Source organism: Camelus dromedarius, chromosome 1 (genome assembly GCF_036321535.1).
Source record: "Camelus dromedarius isolate mCamDro1 chromosome 1, mCamDro1.pat, whole genome shotgun sequence".
Classification (NCBI taxonomy): Eukaryota; Metazoa; Chordata; class Mammalia; order Artiodactyla; family Camelidae; genus Camelus; species Camelus dromedarius.
In genome coordinates this window covers 51648764-51665605 of record NC_087436.1, presented here as the reverse complement: position 1 = coordinate 51665605, position 16842 = coordinate 51648764, and the positions used below count along the sequence as shown (strand labels likewise).

At 35.8% G+C, this 16842-nt stretch overlaps 1 protein-coding gene and 1 long non-coding RNA gene across 6 annotated transcripts in view; one reads left to right on the top strand and one right to left on the bottom strand.

Annotated features, from left to right (window-relative positions):
- Nucleotides 1-16842, top strand: part of BANK1 (B cell scaffold protein with ankyrin repeats 1) — a 384383-nt gene that overhangs the window by 57413 nt on the left and 310128 nt on the right. The window lies entirely within an intron of this gene.
- Nucleotides 1-16842, bottom strand: part of LOC135321060 (uncharacterized) — a 36318-nt gene that overhangs the window by 8474 nt on the left and 11002 nt on the right. For all 3 annotated transcript variants that reach the window (XR_010380483.1, XR_010380487.1, XR_010380491.1), the window contains exons 2-5: nt 10973-11655; nt 8768-8904; nt 5482-5883; nt 4827-4910 (exon numbers count right to left, since the gene is read on the bottom strand). This is a non-coding gene — a long non-coding RNA (uncharacterized LOC135321060). The remainder of the gene's footprint in view (nt 1-4826; nt 4911-5481; nt 5884-8767; nt 8905-10972; nt 11656-16842) is intronic.

Below are 16842 nucleotides of genomic sequence, written 5' to 3'. Positions count from 1 at the left end.
TTTTGTATACTTTGTCTACCATCAGTCTGTTGTCTCATTTTTTCCCTCTTGTCTTCAGTCTGACTGTAGCCCTTATGAGTTGGGAAATCAGTACCACCTTTTAAATACCATGCAGAATAGGTTAAGAGTGTGGGAGATGCTTTCCTACAAAGACTACTTGGATTTAGTGCATAGATTCAACTACATCAATATTAACTGCTCAGAGAAACTCTGCATCTTCTCACTTGATGGGCTTCGCACAGATAGTTGGATGTATTTGGTAAAGGACATTTGGATAAATTAAGTTCTATCATAGTCAAAATTTTCTTATTTAACTCAGAGCTTTGCTATCTATTTTGCCAAGGAATAAAATAACAATTAATTTTAATAAGGAATAGAAGTTGCTAAGGGAGATAAATATTCTTAAGATAGTAATAATAATAATGATAATAACAATAGTTATTCTAATATAATGAAGTTGAAATGGTGGCTTGGTGGCTCGCATGTACTAGGCACTATATTAAGCATTTTCTCTCTAAAAGTTAATTTAACCCTTCATTGGGGAATTGCTTGTTTATGTCTTCTGCCCATTTTTGGACTGGGTATTTTGTTGTTGTTGTTGTTGTTAAGTTGTATGAGGTCTTTATATATTCTGGAAATTAAACCTTTGTTAGTCACATCATTTGCAGATATTTTCTCCCATTTGGTAGGTTGTCATTTTGTTTGCTTATGGTTTTCTTTGCTGTGCTAAAGCTTATAAATTTGATTAGGTCCCACTTGTTTATTTGTGCTTTCATTTCTATTGCCTGCGTAGATAGCCCTAGGAAAACATTGCTAAGATTTATGTCAGAGAATGTTTGCCTATGTTTTCTTCTAGGAAGTTTATCGTGTCTCATCTTATATTTAAGTCTTTAAGCCATTTTGAGTTTATTTTTGTGTGTGGAGTGAGGGAGTAGTCTAATTTCATTGATTTACATGCTGCTGTCCAGTTTTTCCCAACACCACTTGCTGAAGAGACTCTTTTCTCCATTGTATATTCTTGCCTCCTTTGTTGAAGATTAATTGATCATAGGTCTGTGGGTTTATTTCTGGGCTCTCTATTTAATCCTCCCCAAATACACAGAGTTGATATCATTTGGTGAAAAATGTCTTCATAATGCTCTCATTCTTAAAGAATGAGGCATTTTTACTTAATATAAAATTCTGTGAGAAAGTTATTACAAGACAGTTTCACCGAGTGTAAATATATATATCACTTTAAAGATGGTTGATATGTCCTATTGTCCATTTAAAAGAATATATACACCTGGCTTTTTTCATTTGATGTAACGTTGTGAGATTCATGTATCTTATTGCATGCAACAGTAATTTACTTTTAATGATGAGTAATATTTCAAAATAAGAATATGCCACAATTTGTGTATTCATTCTCTTGATCAGTAGGCATTTGAGTTGGTTTTAGTGTCTAGCTCATATGAATAAAATTTCTATGAACTTTCTCATGCAGTTCTGTTAATGGATATATGTCTTCCTTTCTCTTGTACCAATATGAAGTGGTACAGTGGATGGGTTCTAGGAAAGGTATATGTTTAACATTAAGAAGACAAACTGTTAAAATTTTTCCTAAAGAGATTATACCATTTCACTCTCCCATCAGTGTATGAGAGTTTCAGCTGCCATATATCCTCAACAATATTTGAAACTGTCAATCTTTTTTTAGCCATTCTATTAAATATATATTAATGTTTCATGATGTCTTTAATTTGCATTTCTCTGATGACTTACAATGTGTATACATTTTCATGTGCTTATTACTGACTTTTTAATATCTCTTTTGTGAGGTCTGTTCAAACATCTTGCCCGCTGGTTAGTTTTGTCAATTGTTTCTTTTTTATTATTGAATGGTGAGAATTTTTTTCTTAATGGCATCTACTGATTAACAAAAGTTTTTAATTTGGATGAAATTTATCATTTTATTCCCTTATTATTGCTGCTTTATGTGTCCTTTTCGAGAATTTGCCTACAGTCAGGTCATGAAGATATTCTCTGATTTCTGTCTTCAAGTAGGTTTATAGTTTAGCTTTTGTTTATATTTTTAAGTCTAGGTCCATAATCCATTTCAAACTATTTTTTGTATAGTGTGAGGTAAACATTGAAGTTCACTCTTTTCCCGTATGGATATCCAGTTGTACCAGCAACGTTTATTGAAAAGACTTTTCTTTTAATTGCTTTGGTATCTGTAAGAAGTCAATTGACTGTATAAGTAAGGGTCTGTTTCTGGAACTTCTTTTTTGTTTTATTGATCAAATTTTCTGCTCTTATGCCAATATCATCATGCAGTTTTGATTATTGTAAATTTATACTAATCCACAGTCTACCCAGAGTCAATATACCACTTCACATAACTCGTAAGACTCTTTCAACAATAAAACTCCATTTACTCTTTTCTTTGTGCCTCTGTTGATATATATTACACCTTTATGTTTTAAGCCCTACAATTAAATGCCATAATTTTTCTTTTAAAGGGTCATGTGTTCTGTAATAAATAATGAAAAGAAAAAATTGTCTAGTGTCCTATATTTTCTCAGATTCCATTTCCTGTTCTCTTTATTCCTTCCTATATACGCAACTTGCTGTCTTGCATCATTTTCTTTCAGCCTGAAGAATTTTCCTTGACTTTTTTCTAAAATACAGAATATATGCTGGCAATGAACTTCTTCAATTTTTATTTTAAAATATCTTTATTTTGCCAGTATTTTTGAAATACATTTTGCTACATATGTAATTTCAGATCAACAGGTTTTTTTGCTTTAAGCACGTTAAGTTATTCTATTATTATCACTGTTCCCATTTATGTAATGTGTCATTATTTGCTGACTGCTATCATAATTATCTTTTTGTCTGTTTTTTAGTAATTTTATTGTGGTATTTTAGTGGTTTTATTTAGTAGTTTTATTGTGACCCATATATGATTAGTTTTATATTTATTCTTTTTGGAGTTCACTTCGTTTCTTGGATATTTAAGGTCACATTCCTTGACTAGGAGGAATTCAAATCATTATTTCTTTGACTTTTTTTTTTTTAACCCTATTTTCTCTCTCTTCTTTTTTTCTGGAACTCCAATTAAACATAAATGAGTGTGCTTGATATTACCTACATGTTATTGAGGATCTGTTATTTTTTATGTTGATTTATTATGCCATCTTCAATCTGCCAATAAGTCATCCATTATACTTTTTATTTCAATGTTGTACATTTTAGTTCTTTGATTTTCATTTAGTTCTTTTTTATAGTTGCCATTTTCTGCTGATATACCTCATTCATTCTTTTTATTTTGAAAATATTTTTTTGAACATATAGCGGCTGCTAATTCCAACACCTGGGTAATCCCTTGGTTGTTTTCTAATGACCGTTTTCTATCTTAATTATGTATCTTATTTTCCTATTTTATTCACATTTCTTTGAAAAAAATTAACTTACATTCTAGAAATTTAGGATATGCTATACAGACACTGGATTTTGTTATTTTCCACTGAAGAGTGTTTATTTTTGCTCTAGCAGGTAACTATTTTAACTGGATTCAAATTCAAAACTAAATCTCTTCTGCAGAGGGCAACAGAAGGAATTTCTACTGTTCTTTCAGTCTTCTAGCTGATACTTTTCACTATCATCCCTGGATTCTCTCTGTCTCCCTCAAGTACGTTTCAGGTGTCAGCCAAGAACTTTGCAAAAGTGTGTATGAAGAGTTTGGGTCTTCCTGTTCTGTAGCCTATTCATTTCAAACCTTTGTCTCTCACTTTACATTAACTCCCACAACTTTGAACTTCATCCTCCGACTCTTTGAGATAATAAATGTGGGTTTCTGCTTTTGTATTCTAGCTACTCTGCGCCACACATACTGATGTGCCCTCATGAGAAAAGTGTGTGTGTGCGCGCGCGCGTGCGTGTGTGTGTGTGTGTGTGTGTATATATATATATATATATATATATATATATATATATATTTTCCAGAGTTTGATTGTTATCTGTGTGAGCATTGTCCAATATAATATCTGTCTTATTTGAGCCAAAAATTCTCACTTTGATTGTGGCCTCTGAATATGTCTATTTATTTATTCTTTGCGTATTGAGCAATACATTTTTAAAATACTCATTTTTATATTGGCAGAAATTTTATAATGTCCAGACTACTCTGAAAATAAAAGTTGCTAAACTACTTTTAGCTTGATAATATGGTAAGGCATTATTCCAATGCATTTACCTCAGAAAATAATAACATTTCTATAAAGCATTCCTGTAACTTGATTTGAACATTACAATGTTCTGGAGTGTACACCAAGGTAAACTATTTGTGAAACAGACATCAAGATAATTAAATAAGAAAGCTTGGTCATGGAATTTTCCTGGCTCTGTCATTTACTAACATTTTTGACCTTGGGCAATTTAATTACCCTCTATACCCTTGTTCCTCATTTGAAAAAGAAAATAATAATGCCAACCTTGGACTTGTTGTGAAAATAAAATGAGAAAATATTGGAACCTGCATGATCAGCATAGCACAGAGTGGATATTATATAAGTTATACATCAGTTATAAATTGAGGAACACCTACAAAAATAATTTTACTTTTAAAGTAATTGATTTCTAGTTATTCATTCTAGATGTAGACAATGAGCAATTTCAGTTGGTGAATATTCAGGCCCATTTTATTTAGTAGTAATAGGACAATGATGTTCCATTAATTTGAAGTATACTTGTCAGTTTCTCATATATATTCACACACACCCATATATAGGTACACTGTATCATTAAAGAAGAATTTCAAAAGAAGAGAGAACTGAACATACCTTGTTTTGTCCTGTGAGAAATTTTTATTTCTCTAGAGATCTTTTCTATGAAATCCGACTACTGAAAATATTGTTTATTGGAGTCTGCATGATAATGAATAACAAGGATTACTTATAATCAGTTATGATTTGGGTCAAGTCAGGCAGATCCATGCCTAAAAAGTAAGCAGTGGTTAATATACATCGACATCAATAATTTGCAGTATTTAAAACAGTCTAAAATCAGTTCTAAGAGTAAAAAGCTTTTTTTGGTTGTTTATTCAAATTATTTTGTCTTATCAGTTGCATAGTGTGAAGAATTGTTACTGGAAAGCAGTTCGAAATTTATAAAACTGCCTTGGTTTACAGAACCTGGAGCACTGAGCCTATCAGTATCAGAGGTCTCTGGACTCATCATTTTACTTATTCAATTCATGCTCTGAGTTACTGTGCTCCCAGATCTGCTCTTATTGCCTTATCACTTGGCTACAGCTTCTGTCTCCACATAATATGACTGTAGCTAAGTTTTTGCCTTATTGCTTTTGAGAGAGAAATTTATAATAATATACCTTAAAAATTACAGTCTTAAGTAACTGCTACTGGTTTTTGTTTCAAATGGAATTACACTCAAGTTTTTATTTGTTTCTTTTTTAATTCAAAATATTAATTTAAATACCTGTAAAGTAACACAAAGACTCATGTTGAGAAAGAGCAGTTCTGTGCACCCTTCCCCTCGACCAGAGCCTCCACTTTCCTCCTGCAGTCTGGGATGGTGACCCAGTCAGCTGCTGCACGGCTCTTGTCTTGGAACTTCCCAATCTTGTTTTCCAGAGTTGGACTCATGGTTCCTGGATCCCCTGTCTTCTCTCTTGCTTATTCCTTTATTTTGCGAAAGCATGTCCTGTAGTAGATCTCCAAGAAAGGGCATTTGTTTGTATTTTTGTTTTAAATGATGTAGAAACCTTTTCAAATCAGACCCTAAGAAAGTGAGTCTGGTATTTTTAGTGACATTTGGAGCTCAAATGAGATATTATGTATCTCTGATCTGCTGGAGAAGCAGAGGAACTCTTCTTGAAAGCTGGATTTAATAAAAAAGAGAGCATGGGAATTAATAGTATAAAACTCAGATTTCGTACAAACATATTTCTTCATATGGCCCAAACTTTAGACCCTTAACTCTAGCGCCAAAAATGATCACATTTTAGTAAAGAAATCATCATCATCATGAAAAATGCCCCTGTGGATGTAAAAATATACCTGTAGTACTGGTGGGTATCTTGTCATTGTCCAGCTCCTCCATTGTACAGAATCCCTCCCCTTGTTCCTTTGGATCCCTTCTTTGCACACAGGATCCCAATTTTGTTCATGTATTGTAAGCCCAGTTCCTTCAGGGCAGACTGGGATCAGGACTAGTTCTTGAGGTTTGGATCTAACATTAGGTCTAACAATCATAGCTGTTCTACAGTAGTGCTTTCCTCATTTTTGGTGACCTGTTCAAGAGTAGGAAATTGAATATAAGGCAGTTATGCCCAGCAAAATATAGAGTTTGTTGAGAGCTTACTGGGAGATATTCTTTTTAAAAATAAAAAGTCTAAAGGAAAATGTATCCTTTCTTCTGCCCTTGAGAAATTATTGTGCAAGGAACTGATACCTCACATTGCTGCAGCCCTCTTACAGCCACAAAGGAATTAGATATTAAGTTCAAGATGGCAGAACAGAAGTGTCAGATGATACTGTGTCTCATTACACTAATGAATCCTGCCTTTGCCTTACCTCTGGACTTCTTGTTATGTTTATGTTATGTTTTTATGGCTAAGTATTTTCTTGGGTCTTTTGTTATTTAAAGCCTGCTGCATTCTAAATAACACAGAAACAGCAAAATAATTCTGTGTCTTATGCTTTCTGGAGGGAAAGCTTTTTCAGTGAAAGACCTTTAAAAAAGTAACATATTGAACAGGCTTTGAAAATTAGCATGAACTATTTACTTATGAACTTTTTGAATCTGTCATACTGAGACTTTCATGGGTCTGAAAAGCATTATTAATAAATTAAAATATTTTATTCAGGAAAGAAAGATAATTTTTAATAAAAGAAGACAAAGGGAGATTTTATTACTTACCAAATTTTTCAGAAAGTTTTTCTTTAAAATTTCATGATAGCAAAAATTTTTAGGGACAATTTTTTAAAATCCCTGCACTTCTATTTGGGTCCTACCAAGACATATTCAACATTGCAACTCGGACTTCAATCTCTCCAAGAACTTTTCAGTGCATACGGGCTTTTTATGGGCTTTTCATGATCACGTTTAGGACTTTCTATAAGTCTTTCTTGAGATTAAGGGCTGCAGCAGAAAATCGGAGTTGCATGTTGTATTAGGCAAAACCAGTCACTTCAGTGTCCTGCTCCATGATCTTGCTACACTGCAAGCACACCTACACATCGTGCTCCTGCACCTGCTGCCGCCCTGGCACCCCCATTTATACAGGCTGAAGTTGTCCCCAGTGAAAGATAAACCACTCCTGCAATGTGTTTTCCAGAAACACAGATTATAACTGATTTTCCATATGCAAAATTACGTAGAGAGTTTCGGGGCATCAGCAGAGAGAAGCTGTGTTGAGAAAACTGCACTGTTAGGCAGCCCGAGGAGATGACTTCATAATTATAAAGCAAATTTTATTTATGAATCATTGATAAAGGTTTTTCAATTTTTGGTTACTACTGTGTTCTGAATTAGCCCTTCATAGAATCATGATTTTTCTTTCTAAATAAAATAAGGAAGAATTTAAAATAGAAGAAACCTCAGGTGTTCAGTGAGCTATTGATTTTACATTCTGAGCATATACTGTGTACCAGGAATGTGCTAAAGATTTACAAAGCAATCTCTTTGCCATTTGAGAGCAAGTTAGACTACCTTGCTTTACTTCTTTCATAATTAAACAAATTTACAATCCAGGATAACTAAAATGTTGAAGGCATTTTAGAGTAAGCTCCTAACATTGCAGTTCCTACTCTCGGTCCCTTCAGAATCTAAGGGCTGGGGAAGAAAGTAGCTTTCCACATACACTGACTAACAGTAATAATGAATACTTTGAATTGGGAAAGAGGTAGGCACCTATGGAAATTTATACCTTCCACTTACCTTTAGATATAAGAGCAAATAACTTGTAGTTATTCTTAACAAATAACATTGAATTTTCAAAACTTAAAGCCAAGGTTTTATTTTAAAGTAGCTTGTAGGAATAAATTTAAAGAGATACCAAGAGTTAAAAATTGAAAAGATCAAATCCTTCGCGTGCCACTTTAATCCCAGCTCAAACTAGGCCTGCTGTTCCAGGAACTAAAATTGATTTTATTATACATATCGGAGCAGGCTCATGATTATTTCCACACTTTGCTGAAGGAAGACGGTATATGGAGAAGATAAATACTCTTTGCAGGAGCTGATTTTACCATGCCCAGACTGAATCAGCATTTCCAACAACTTCTGTATTTCTTATTCACATTTTTAAGTGCCCTTTGCTTCCCAAGGCTAGAGCCACCGCACGTGATCCTCCGTGCTTTACGGACAGGTACGTTCAGAGCGGCACAGCAAAAGGCTTCTCGTCACCGCAGTGTTACTCATTTATGTGCCGCCTGTGCCAGGAAGAGCTTTACGGCAGCTTGGCGGTAAAGGTGCCTTGAAGCTGTGTAACTGGGGCCCTGGGTGAAATGGCACGCTTGGGCTGCAGCCGTCAGAGCATCTGGGGTAGGAGTATGCTGAGTGATGGCAGAACAGCACTGAAAAGGGACCGTGTACCCCTCCACCTCCCCATTCCTGAGGCTCTGAAAGAGTGACAACAGGGCTGTCACAGTCAAGGCACCGTTCCTGGGTCTGAAGGAGGAGCGTCAATGCACTGTTGTCAGGAAAACCAAGCTGTCTCTTCACTGTAGGCTCCTTCAGAAAATGAAAGCTTAGCTCTCACCTGTCATTCAGGGAGCGAGGTTTCTTCACATTCCAACTGTCGGCAAGGAGCGATGTCAGCGATGTGGGCTCGGCTCTCTGTCTGCCCTGCACGGTTATGAGACAGCTGCAAAGGGACGTCTGTGCACAGAGGCAGCCCTGCACACAGTTGTGAATTAGAAGCTTATCCTCAAGACAGTTTCCTTGTGTTCCTGATGCTGTGTGTTCCAGTGTGCCTTCCCCCTTGCAAAGCCCCACTCAGGCTTGTCCCCCACGCAGTCAAAACTGACCTGATCATTCCCATTTCTTGGAACCCCCTTGTTCTCAACATAAGGCTGGTCAACCCGTAAGGAAATTATTAATGAATATTTATATTCATGGTTATATAAGCTCTGTAAGGGGGCATAGAACCTCTTTGGCCCCATCATCTTATTTCACAGATAAGAGGAACTGGTCTGCACGTGACCACGTGGTTACATGGGATGGGAGGGCTGTGGGTTATTTTTATTACAATGAATATGATCACGTATATGTAATTAAATAACAACTTGAAGTTGAAAGCTGGCAGGTAGTAAGATAGAGTTGTCATCAGGGCAGTTTGATGGAAGGGCTACCCAGCGACCTCCTTATACCTGATATATTTTCTTTAATTAATTTATGGCAATACAGAATGTTCTTCTCAGCTTCCAGAGTCTCATTGCTGCAGGTGTCGTTTAACTAAATTCAGGGTTTCTGGCTTACACCAGCCAGAAATTACAGAAGACGCAAGTAGAAAGCTAAATATCCATATATTAATTTATAAAGAGAAACATAACTATCAAGTAGACTGGAAAGAATCATTAATGTTTGAAAGACTGTAAGATAAGTGAGATGAATAATAATAATCAATTAATTAAAGTAATTAATAAAACATTATGTGCCAGGCACTGATTGATGTGCTTTACAACAGTTGTCATCTGATCTTCTCAACAACCTTGTGAAGTAGTTGCTATCATTCTCCCCATTTTAGAAATAAGGAAGCTGAAGCACAGAGAAGTCAAGAGACTTGACCATGACCATATAGCTAATAAATGGGATAGTTGGGTTGTGAACCCAGGTAGTTTGGTGTTACCCACTCTTTCAGCAGTGCCTCAGTAGATGGTTTGGTAAGCACAAAAGCAGAATACATGTTTAGATACCTGACTGACCTTTTTAGTGATTGGTATAAGGAACCAACCAATCACTGTTGGTTCTCTACCAGGAGAGACTTTGCCCCTGGGAGACATTGGACAACATCTGGAGGCATTTTAGTGCTGTCACAATTGGAAGAGGGGGTTACTACTGGCATTTATTAGAGAGAGGCCTGGAATGCTGTTGAACATCCTATGGTGCACAGGCTATCTCCCAACATCACAGAATTACCCGGTCTAAAATGTCAGTAGTCCTGGGGCTGAGAAACCCTGGTATAAGGCACTGAGAGCTGCACCCACCTCCACAGTGGACATGCATGTTTCATACGTGATTCTTGAGGAGTTCTCGGGTCAGGGTGCCCTGTTATTTGCACAGTACTTGGATGTGAGTTCCAAATTTGCCCTTCTGATTTGTGTTTTTCTATATTTCAAAATGCTTAATTTCCAATATAGTCAATCATTTATCTCATTAGATAGGATAAAACAAGGTGCGTCCCCTCCATTCCCGCTCATAGTTATTTGCAACTCTAATACTAAAACTATTAAAATTAGCTACAAATCCTGAACTCATCTACATGTATTGTGTGATTTAAGCCAGAGTTCTATTTTGTCATAAGCAAAAATCGTATTTTTTCATCGGTATTGAAAACAAAACCAAGTATGGTAAGGAGCATCTTAATGACATTCAACCTAGGATATTTCATTCATATGATCTATACCATGCTGCTGTTTCCCCCTCCAGACAGCAAGCCGACCAAAAAAAATCTCTAACTATCAAGTTAGAACAAAATTTTTCCCTTGGAGCTATACTTTCAGCTGGATGGTGGATTAGTTTAACTGTAAGTCCTTCCCACTATAGAACACTACAGACTGAATGAAAAATACTTCCTGCATTGTTCAGGTTACAAGAAGAAAAGGCAGTCTCTAGGCTCACCCCCAAAACATTCCTGTGAGCTGAAACCAGAGCTGTGACCTCAGACAGGAGAGGCAGGGTTGACCTGAGCGCAAACTTGGGTATCAGGCTAAGCACCTATTCAACAGCAAAGTGAGGGACTCACCTGAGACTCCCACTGAGTAGGGATCTTAGAGGAAAGGGAGTGGTCCCAGGCTAGCAGTGTCCTCTGGCTATCAGTGAGAACAAAGTCAAATCGTCCTAGATGAAAGCATCTCCATTTCAACTCTAGGTAATTCCACAGATGGAGAACAAATAACTGTGAACTCAAAACAAAAAGGGAATAAAACACAAGAAAGTTAGACACCAATTATTTTTCTATTTTGTTTTTTCTCTAATGGTTATTGTAGCAGATGATGCTGCTTAACATCCAAATCTTTTTTCTCTTTTCTCTTCTGCACTAAGCCAGAGTTTCCAGCCTCCCTTGTGGTTAGTTATTGCCAAGCGACTGACCTCTGTAAAAGTAATATATACAACCTCTAGGCCTGGCCCATGAAACCTTTCCATATGCCCATCTCCGTGTTCTTTCTTGCCCCGGCAGCCAGTGTTGCCAACCCAAGTGATTTTAGAAACCATTAAATGCAGATGGGAGAGTCTCCAATTCAATTTTCCTGCCAAATGACTGTGTAGGGTAGAGTGGAGAGCCTTCATGACGCTGCTCAACAGGAATCCCACATTGCCATGGAGACAGGACTGATGTATGTGGTCCATTCCTCCATTGGTAGTCTTCATTGTGTTTATCCCTTCCATCCTCCACCATTATCAGACCGTAAGAATCCACATCTGGACCTGAAGGAGAGCAGTAAAGGTTATAAAGAAAAAATCTGAGTTTAGCTGGTTGAGACTTTGAATTGTCTGTCTTGAGAATGGCATGGGTATGTTCTAAATACAGAAAGAAGAACACGCATGGATTGCGTGTGTTGGCAAGAGTCATGGCCAAGATTGCTTGCTGTCCACCAAAATCTTTCCCCCCATCTTCTTGGGCATACAGCTAGTTGACCCTGACTGGCATCCTTGGCCATGTGGCCACATGACTAAGTTCCCACCTACAGAATGTGATTAGAAGTTATGCATACCACCTGCTGGCCTGGCTTATGACAACTTCCTACATGTGCTTGTCAGTGATCTTTCCCCCTTCAGATTAACTTAGAGCCAAATCCCAAAGTGTGCTTGAAAATGATTTGTTTAAATTGGCAGAATCTCCAGCATGATGCAGAGCTACTGCAGATTGGAAATCTCTGCCTCTGACGTCAAACTGTGACATGAGAAGGAAATACAGTTTCAGAGTGTTTTAAAATCCTTTTAGCTATCAAATAATGAGTTCTGTTGATTAAAGCTACTAACTTTTACTAGTACTTAAAAGCTTGTTACTGAAGTTTATTGTGTGTTATGTTCAAGTGGAACTCAAGTGTCAAGGATGTTTGGCTTATATACCAGTTTACAATATTAAAGCATTACATTTGTATATTATTCTTATGTTTCATAAATTCTATATTATTTAATTTCTACCATTATCCTTGGAAATAGGTATGGATTAGCATCCATATTTTAGAATGTTTTCATTATAAAAACATTTAAAGAACTCAGAAATCTAAGAAGTAAAACATACCACCAAGCAGAGATATCACATTAGCAACTAGTTATGTATGCAGTATTTTTGCTGCATTTTTAATGAAAGTGAAGTCAAATGCATGCAATTAGTTGGAATAAATCTACCTTTACTTAGCAATATATAACACTTTCCATGTCAATATTAATCTTCTATTCAACTTATTGAATATATGCTTAGTATTCTATTGTAGGGATTTGCTTAAAGTTATTTACCCAATCCCTTAATGTAGGACACTTAATTTTTTGTACAACTTGTCTCTCACTTAAAGAAATGTAATTATAAACAGTTTTATACATACATCTTTATGTCCTTGTCAATTGTTTCTTCAGTCTATCACAATATTGTTGTGATGCTTTAGCATATTGCTAAATTGTCCTAAGAAGGGCACTAATATAAAGCCCTACCTTTATGTGGTATATTCTTTTATTCCCTTTCTAATACTAAGAATTATTAATCATTTTAATATAGGGCAATTGATATTTCATATCACTTATTTTTTTCCTTTGAATTTTTGTATTAATACCATTGAGCACCATTTCTCTTTTACAGGATGTCTGCACTTAACATGTTAAAAATTAGTTTACAGGTCATTCCCAAATGTCTTCAGATGTTTTTCTTTTCTAGTAATTTTATTTATTTTCTTAACTGGTTTACAGGAGTTCTTTATATTTTAGAGATAGTGAAATCTTTCTTTTGCTAATGACATCCTTGACTTACAGAAAGGAAAGGAAAGTTTGAGGAGGTTAATTGATGTGTCCAAGGTACACGTAGCAAAAATAATGACTGGATGCTAGGTCTTCTGGTGCCAGTTTTTGGGTTTTGTTTTTAATTCACCTTCATCATTTCCTTTCTTAAAGGAAGTAATTAGAAATTCAATAATAGATGCAAGAATAATTGCATTTTGAGGATACATTCCTGCAGAAATAGTTTCAGGGTGCTTACTAAAGTAGATTATATGCTTCCCTATAGGAAACAAATATTTCTGGCTTTCTCCTAAAGCCCATGTGTCCGATATAATTCCTGGCATGTAGTAGATATCCTATAAATATTTGTGAATGGATGCATTAGTGTGCTGTATCCTGTGGTTAGAGAGATGAAAGACTGTCTCGGCATTCAAAAAACTCCCAATCTTGTGGCATTAACAGATGAAAGATAGACAGAATAACCCAAAATGGGGTAAGTGTTATGATGGAAATGAGCATGAACTCAATCTGATATCTAGTAAAGGTTAGGAATAATTGACAATGAGTCTCAAACCCTCTTCCTCAAATATATTATCTAGGAGCACATTGACTTATCCGGTGACATTGTTCTTTAGTGAGAAGTAAGGAGGTAATGAAGAACATAGCGACTCTGGCGTCAGGTACACCAGGGTTTCAGACTGTTTGCAGCTTTAGGGCTTTCTGTCTGAATAGTTCTGAGTGAGGTAGCTTCTGTGAACCTGAGCTTTTTACCTGTTGCTGTCACTAACAATGTCTGTCTCGCAGGCCATTAGGAGGACTCAATGGCAATATGTTCAAAGTCCTTGCCTCTTAGAAGGTGCTCTACACACACTGGTTCTTTTCCATGTTCCTCAAAAAAAGTGTGTTGAAAATCACCCATCTGAAAGATTATCTGCCACTTTATGCTCATGTTTATACCTTTTTAAAAACTATTAATACTTTGTTGTCTTATCTTGACTTTACTTCTTAGTAGAGCTTTTGACAGTCAGCAGCAGACCCTTACCATGAGACTGTATACTTATGTCTCACACAATTTAGAGACAATTTAGAGGCAGAAAGTATGTACTAAGAGTTTAAATTCTTCAAAAATATCCACAGCACATGACTTTGATGTTCCCAAGAACATAGAAAGCATTAAATGATATATAAAACACCAAATGCTATGTAAGAGAAGTTATGAAAGTGCTGAAGAGATGAGTTTCAGTGGAGCTTACATGGTGTTACATTGCCTGCTCTTAAAATCATAATCTGATTTTCCAAGTGGGTGTTAGAGACACATTCTTGATTTGGATATACTATATAGAATACATAACCACTGGCAATTCTCTGAAGCTTGTTTGTGTTGAAATCTTGTATACGTCCCGCTGTGGGAGTGTGGCAGACAGGCCAATGTTCACATTTCCTGCAACATAACTATTCCAACTTCACAAGGAACTGGTCTCCCTTTCTCCTTTGGTACTTGATAGTAACTGATACTTGAACTAAGATCTCTTCTTATTTCTGTTACTTTTCCAGGAAATTTTGGACAACCCTGATTTATGTTATCAGTTACTTCTGGTACATGTTGTCATTCTAAAGAGGAATTTCAACAGTTTTACTTTTAGAAAGCATAGTGAGTGTTCTTGAAATCACTAGTTTACTAATTTAGTTGTGGAATAAAGAAAGATGATTTTTAGAAAAAAGTTATAATCCTTTATCTTAAACTGTACTGGATTTATCAAGTATTTTATATTTAATGTTTTGTTAAGCTTCAGAAACCTTAATTGTCAGATTATTTGCTTCTTTACTAAAGGAAAGCTCCTTTGAACTTCTTTTTTTAATATGGTGAGAGTATAAGAGTTATAACAGGATCTAGAGCTAAAGGAATATTTCAACAATTGTATATACAAATATAAAAATATGACAGGCTATCTTTTCATACCTTTGAAATATTTTTCCTCAGGAAATTCCATTTTGTGGTTCAAACTAATTTAATTGACAATAGCCTCAATGCCTCAGATTTGTGAAGACTACGCTGATATTTATGAAACAAGATAATATTATGAAACTTTCCTTCAAAAACAAGTTAGAAATTTGTTATGGTTCCTTTATTTGAAGATAGCAAAATGCATTCCTTTAATGACATAAAATGAAAAAACTCAATTACTGAAGCAAGTGACAAGATTTTCTCTATAATTCTGGTAAGGAGAGAGTTTCAGAAATAGAAATAGAATGTAACATTTCTTTTCCTTTCACCATTACCAACACGCAGTACAAAGAAGTATAAACAAGTAATAATCATAATGCAATCAATCAGAGCAGTACAGAGACCGTTTATCCATGTGTAAATTTTCCTCTCATTATAATAAAAACCCCATCCAATTTTCTCTGTAATACAAGAATTAGCTTTTCCTCACAGTCTATTTGTCTTTTCTAATCTGAACTTGAGTCCCTTTTTCACAAATTAAAAAGAGTAGATAGGTACGGGGAAGAGCCGAATCCCAGTACAAAGCAGTTGACTTGTCCTGGGCACCACCGAGAACGGGTGGACAAGAGGGACTCTGAAAACTTTGCAAGAGAAATCATCAAAAATCAGGTACAAAGAAAAGTATAACAAAAAATTAAGATGAGAGTCTCAGTGACCTAAGGGACAATATCAGGTCGTCTACCATGTATGTAACTTGCGTCCCAGAAGAGGGGTTGGGAGAACGGGAGTCAGAAAAATGTAGAGATTATGAGATGCTGGAACATTTCCAAATGTTATTAAATCTATAAACCCGCAGATCCAAGAAGTGCAGTAAACATCAAGAAGCAGAAACAGAATAAAGTCACAGAAAACAAATTGTAGTCAAATTTACTTTTTTTTTTTTTTTTGGTTGCTCTATACCCGCTTTATTTGTAACTGCCAAAACTTGGAAGCAACCAAGATGTCCCTCAGCAGGTAAACGAATAAATAAACTGTGGTCCATCCAGATAATGGAATATTATTTAACACTAAACAGAAAAGGCTATCAAGCCATGAAAAGACATGAGGAACCTCAGATGCATATTGCTAAGTAAAAGAAGCATAGCATATGATTCCAACTATATGATATTCTGAAAAGGCAAAACTATGGAGATGATAAAAAAGGTCAGTGATTGTCAGGGGTTGGGAGTGTGGGAGAAATGAATAGTTGGAGCACAGTGGATTTTTAGGGCAATGGACATACTCAGTATGATATGATAATAACGGATGTTTGTCATTATACATTTGTGCAAACCCACAGCCTACACAACACCAGTAGTGAACCCTCAGGAAAGTATGGACTTTGGGTGATAATGATGTGTCAGTGTAGATTTAACAATGACAATAAATATACCACTCCTGTTGCTAATGGTGGGGGCTACACATGTGTGGGGGCTGGGGGCATATGGAAAATCTCTGTGACTTCCTTTCAATTTTGCTGTGACCCTAAAATTGCTCTAAAAATATAAAAGTCTGAAAAAATTATTTCTGAAATATATGCAGGAAAATGATATTTAAATATGTAAATGCCTGCATTTGTAAGGTGATTTCACTGTTTCTTAGCTATTTAACCTAGAATGAACTTTTCACCATTTATTTTCTCATCTTGTGAGTGGCAATTGTGGGAGCTCCGAGCAGAGCTGACTTCTTGGGCGTAC